This window comes from Periplaneta americana, chromosome 15 (assembly GCF_040183065.1).
Source record: "Periplaneta americana isolate PAMFEO1 chromosome 15, P.americana_PAMFEO1_priV1, whole genome shotgun sequence".
NCBI lineage: Eukaryota > Metazoa > Arthropoda > Insecta > Blattodea > Blattidae > Periplaneta > Periplaneta americana.
Window position 1 is genome coordinate 180,061,383 of NC_091131.1, and position 6,445 is coordinate 180,067,827.

A 6,445-nucleotide genomic window follows, 5' to 3' on the forward strand; every position below is an offset into this window, starting at 1 on the left:
AGAGATGAAGATTTTGAGTCCGAGGACGAAATCCCTCTCGCCTCGTGGAAAGTGAGATCAGATGATCCTCCCCAGGCACACAATTCTGCTGAACCAGACCATGAGTTCGACTCTCCTCATAATTCATTTAATGCTCCCAGTGTGAGTAATGAAACAGCCGAACAGAGGAGCCAACCAACTTCACCTCGCTACGGATTGCGAACTAGAAATATTTACTAACCTATTGGATTACAGATTATCTAATTGTTGTCGCAAAAAAAAGTGATCTAATAAAATATGGGGACGAGAATTATACTCTCTGTTCCCCGGATGTAACAATATTTTCAGCTACTCAGCCGCAATTCTAGCCAGAGTAAACTGAGGAAGCCTGTGTCATCGGATCTGAACGACCTTCGACGTGATATCGTCCATTCCAAGAAAAACCCTAAGTATATTGTATAATGTTAAGTTGGGCATGAAGCTCGCCTGGAGATGCCAAAGTTCAAAATGGGACTTGTAAAATTTACTTCTACTTTTGTAACTTAAAATAACTGTATCATAAATAATTCTGTTCATCGAGTTAACTGTTATGTAATATGTATATAGATTTCGAAACATTTTGAACAATGACATAATATGTTTCTAAGCTTAGGATCAATTTAACATAAGGATATTATTGTCTTGAAGGTTAATATATATGTGTAAATATTCAAATCCAAACGTATCTCAAGTGATGATTTAAAGAAAAGACAGTTGATGTGAAAATTGAAGTTAGACATTCATAACTAAAACTCTTTCGTGGTTGAGTAAATGATTATCTTAATTTAATCATTGTGCTACTCGAACTTATGTACTGTATGTACTCTAGGCTTCGAGAATGCAAGACGTACTGCCGGACGCCGGTGGTGTAACATGAACGGCAGCGTAAGCAACGGGAGCCACGAAGGATAGGTGACGTCACTCGCCAGCTGGAACACTATCAGCGCCTAGTATGGGATTCAACCGCATGTGTCAGCAGAAGGAGAATATTGTATGTACGAAAAGGGATCCAACACAAAAAACAGAGTTAATACTTGAATGCTTTTAGGATAAACATTTTAGCTTAAGAATGGAGTGAATTACATTGAAAAAATGTGTGTGTGTGTGTGTGTGTGTGTGTGTGTGTGAGGTATGCATGAGAAGAAAAGAATATATATCGGGGCCAGAAAAAATAAAAGTGAATGAGTGTGAGAGAGAGAGAAATAATGTTATCTTAATAATATCCCATATTGTGAAATTTTATTGTAACGAAAAAGAAGTATCCAAAATCTGTTATTGTACCTAGAGTTGATAAGTGTTATAGCTGGCGCCATGCAACGAACCGAACCAACACAAAATCATAGAATACATTATCTCAAAGTTTAACACGGAAAATCCAAAACCAATTAGAATATATTAAATGAACGTTATTAATGATTCCGCTCTGCCTATGTAATTCAGCGACCACCAGATTCATAGTATACATGATGTGCATGTGAAAGCCAATGGCGAAGGAATAAATACCCCTTAAGCCTTTCTGAGCAGAAAGAGTCCCTGACACGAGATTAACTCTCTGTAAACTCTCTCTGTTGCTTGTGTGTGTGAATGTATTCCAGAATCTAATCCACAATCACTAGGCCAGACAACAAGTTCAATGGAAAAGCACGTGCCATTGAGGCATCGTCTTTTTGAAATGAAGGGGCATTCGCATTGTTATGCCTCAGGGCATAAGAACGCCCTGTAGCATGATTTCCTGTGGGGTGTCAAATCTGAAACAGTCCAGGAACAGAATACATGGTCTTTAGCAGAAATGTAATACAATTCCAGCTTGTGAAGTAAATAGATGCTTAGCCAGCGTTAAAGAGTTTTGTCGCGCGAGCGGTAAATCACTGCCTACGATAAATGTATTCTTACGCCACGAATTACTGCTGGACTATTCGCAATGGTCCAGTGGAACAAAGCATGCATTTTAATTGGTTAAATTAAATCACGCATTGTTCGATTTCTTTTCTTACGCGTAATCTCATTAAAGCGACTTATCACTGTATTGCAATCAATCGAATTATTTGTAACAGAGGTTTGATTAAGACGACATCTTCAAGCACGAATAATCAAAAGGGGTTAAAGCCTATCTCACCTGTCCGATAGCGTGGGTGGTACCCCATTCGGGAGACCGATAAGAGAACATAAAAAGTGATGGTGAGAGGATACAGTTGGATGGTGACACGGTCGGGCAGGGATCGAGGACCAAGTCGTAATGGCGTCGGCAGAGACAAGAGATATACTATTGTAAGTAACTTGTTATGTATATTTGTATATATTTAATAAATCGAGCATAGTTTCATTCATAACTAATTCAGTCTAGAACCTGAGTTCAGTAATCATGTAGTTTTCCTATGATATCCTGAGAGTCCCAGCTCTTTCAGTAAAATAGTTTCTTTTACATTATACGTGTAATGGTGATGTCAGAAATCCTGATAAGCCTAAGTGTGAGCGGCAGTCGAACGCAGTAATCATCCGTTCAGCAAGTCATCCGACCTAAGTTGACGGTCGCATAACAATATCATCTCCATTCCACCAATTCATTCGACGCTGAGTGACCTCGTTATATAACAGACTTAAAGCTGCCGGAAAAAAAAAAGTTCATACATTTTGTGTTTCCACGGTCGAATGTGGAAAGCTGCACTGTGTACTGCATTTTCGGCACTGTCCCCCAGAGCATGGAAAGAAAAAATATATGCACATATAATCAATTAACCGAAGTATAATCAAACTCACATCCCCAACACTTGTGTCCCTTTCCCTACTCCATCTACGCCGGTTATCACTAGCTGTGTTAAATTACATTCCAAGCATTCCGAAAATTTTTTAGGCGGCATTTACAAGTCTTTCAGAATTTTCGAAACAATTCCAGGGATCTACATGTAATTCACTGATTAGATCATCCAAGTTTCTTGCAGTATTGTAGGTCTACCGGCATGGCGCGTTCTCAGGTTGCGGATCGAGGAGACGGCCTCCAGATATGGAGGTTAGTTGTGAATATATTGAATAAGCGGACAGCCGATGAGGGGTGGTCCTCCAGCGGGGGGGTTGGTCGAAGGGCTAACAACCCATCACCGTAAAAAGCAGCTTGTTACGAAACCTTCAAATAAGCCTCGGAATGGGACTGATTCTCTGGCACGACCACAGCAAAGGAATAAGGTTTTGAGATTTGGTACTGGCAAGGATAAACGTGATCAAGGATGAAACTCTCATTCAATCCTGAACAGATAGAAAAACTATTTTGGGCAACTACGAAATATACATAGGCAAAGTACAAATGATCAGGACGAAATTGAAATACAAACTGCTGAGCCATTTATACCCGAACCCACACTTTCTGAAGTCGAAATTTCGATAAAAAATCTGAAAAATTATAAGTCTCCAGGTATCGATAAAATTCCAGCAGAATTAATACAAGAGGGTGGAGGCGCATTATGTAACGAAATTTATAAGCTTGTACTTGCTATTTGGGAAAAGGAAATTGTGCCAGAACAATGGAAGGAGTCCATAATCGTACCTATCAGGGGGACAAGACTAGCTGTAATAACTTTCGAGGAATATCACTTTTGTTGACGTCGTACAAAATTTTGTCCAATATTCTTTTGAGAAGATTAACTCCATATGTAGATGAAATTATTGGGGATCATCAGTGTGGTTTTAGGCGTAATAGATCAACTATTGATCAGATATTTTGTATTCGACAGATAATGGAGAAAAATGGGAGTATAAGGGTACAGTGCATCAGTTGTTCATAGATTTCAAAAAGGCATATGACTCGGTTAAGAGAGAAGTTTTATATGATACTCTTATTGAATTCGGTATTCCCAAGAAACTAGTTCGATTAATTAAAATATATCTCAGTGAAACGTACAGCAGAGTCCGTATAGGTCAGATTCTGTCAGATGCGTTTCCAATTCATTATGGGCTGAAGCAAGGATATGCACTATCACCTTTACTTTTTAACTTTGCTATAGAGTATGCCAATAGGAAAGTCCAGGATAACAGAGAGGGTTTGGAATTGAACGGATTACATCAGCTGCTTGTCTATGCGGATGACGTGAATATGTTAGGAGAAAATCCACAAACGATTAGGGAAAACACGGGAATTTTACTTGAAGCAAGTAAAGAGATAGGTTTGGACGTAAATCCCGAAAAGACAAAGTAAGTTATATGATTATATCTCGTGACGAGAATATTGTACGAAATGGAAATATACAAATTGGAAATTTATCCTTTGAAGAGGTGGAAAAATTCAAATACCTGGGAGCAACAGTAACAAATATAAATGATACTCGGGAGGAAATTAAACACAGAATAAATATGGGAAATGCCTGTTATTAGGCCTATTCGGTTGAAAAGCTTTTATCATCCAGTCTGTTGTGAAAGAATCTTAAAGTTAGGATTTATAAAACAGTTATATTACCGGTTGTTCTGTATGGTTGTGAAACTTGGACTCTCACTTTGAGAGAGGAACATAGGTTAAGGATGTTTGAGAATAAGGTGCTTAGGAAAATATCTAGGGCTAAGAGGGATGAAGTTACAGGAGAATGGAGAAAGTTACACAACACAGAACTGCACGCATTGCATTCTTCACCTGATATAATTAGGAACATTAAATCCAGACGTTTGAGATGGGCAGGGCATGTAGCACGTATGGGCGAATTCAGAAATGCATATAGAGTGTTAGTTGGGAGACCAGAGGGAAAAAGACCTCTGGGGAGTTTTTCCCTCTGGGGAGCCCGAGTTGTAGATGGGAGGATAATATTAAAATGGATTTGAGGCAGGTGGGATGTGATGATAGAGGCTGGATTAATCTTGCTCAGGATAGGGACCAATGGCGGGCTTATGTGAGGGCGGAATTGAACCTCCGGGTTCCTTAAAAACCAGTAAGTAAGTATTGTAGGTCTACAGAGACATCTACCTTGCGACAGAGATAATTTTCATAGAAAGTGAACTTTAAATCTTTAATAGCTAGAATCCACCCATTCAGGAATAAGACTAATTTAATTGCGTCAGTGTACAACATGGGACACTCCACTTTATTTTTGTTCTAAAGAGAGCCAAAATTACGAAATTTATTGCCCTTAAAACTACTCCATCGTCGATTATAATTTTACCATCTATTATTCCACATTTTCGAAATTTTGTAGGAATAACAGGAGCCCATGCATTTGGAAGACATCGACGCAGAGAATGACATGCAGCCCATGGAGTGGGACCCTATAACTAACCCATTCGAGCATCAGGTTACATCAGAATACCAGACAAAGATGGGATACTCAACGGAATTAATGGAATAAACGTTTCACCAACAGGTTTAGACCTTGTGGCTTTCATCTTCTGTACTATACTCCGTTTCTGGAATCTGTAGAGTATAGGAACCGAAACAAGTCCTTTGTGCAAGTGGTGAGTGGAGGGGGCCAGTCCAATGACCGCTCTGGGGGAAAACATTGATTGAAGACGAGAGTCTAAAATGCCACCTCTACCTATCACCTTCTGTCATGCGCATCTTACCCCATAGCGACTGTGAGCCGATGCAGCTCGCAATATACTCCCGCACTGATAGACTCCGCCCATTTGTTTGTCGTAGGCTCCTCCCAAATGCGTCGATTTACTCCACAGATTTCAGAAATGGAGTGCAGTCTAGGTAAAATAATTGAAATAACATGAACTATTACTCCAGCAATATTCCTGGTCCACAGTGCAGTAGCAGGGAAGTGAGGGTTTAAGATTATTTACCTCTAGGAATACAAGGCTTTTGATTTGAGAAATATTCAAGTTAAGTTATTGCTTGTCCATAACGTCTTGAATGGGCAATTCTCTTAATTCTTAAAATTAATTTATACCGATTTTTTTATAGCTTGTATATTCGAATGTGTGGAAATATGTAGATTTTAACGACTACAAAATAGTATGTGTCTTTTGGAGTTTAGGCAACACCAGTTGTTACAAACACAGATCTACGAGTATGTACAGATACGGAAAAAATCTGGAGTTTCCTTATTGTATAAGTTTCGCCTACAACACACTGCGCATGCGCAGTAAACAAGAACCCCTATATGCTATTTGTGGACAGTCGTGTGACATTGTTGCCTAGATACAGGTGGACTCCCATGAAGACTCACTCCATGAAAGAATTTTGAGTAGAATAAGTACTTAGTGCGTATGAGAATGCGTAATATTTCTTTTTTATTACGATTTTGTTGAGACGGGCTGTTCGCTCTTTGTAACGCCTGTTCAATCTGGTTAACATTTTAGTGTAACTTTAATGGATCAGTCGTGGAAATGAAAAGTGCTGTAATTTTAAGTATGCTTTTTATGATGTACACAACAAACACAAACAGCGAGAGTAAGATTATTCCAGTATTCATATTAAACAGTGTAACGTACACGAATTTATAACATG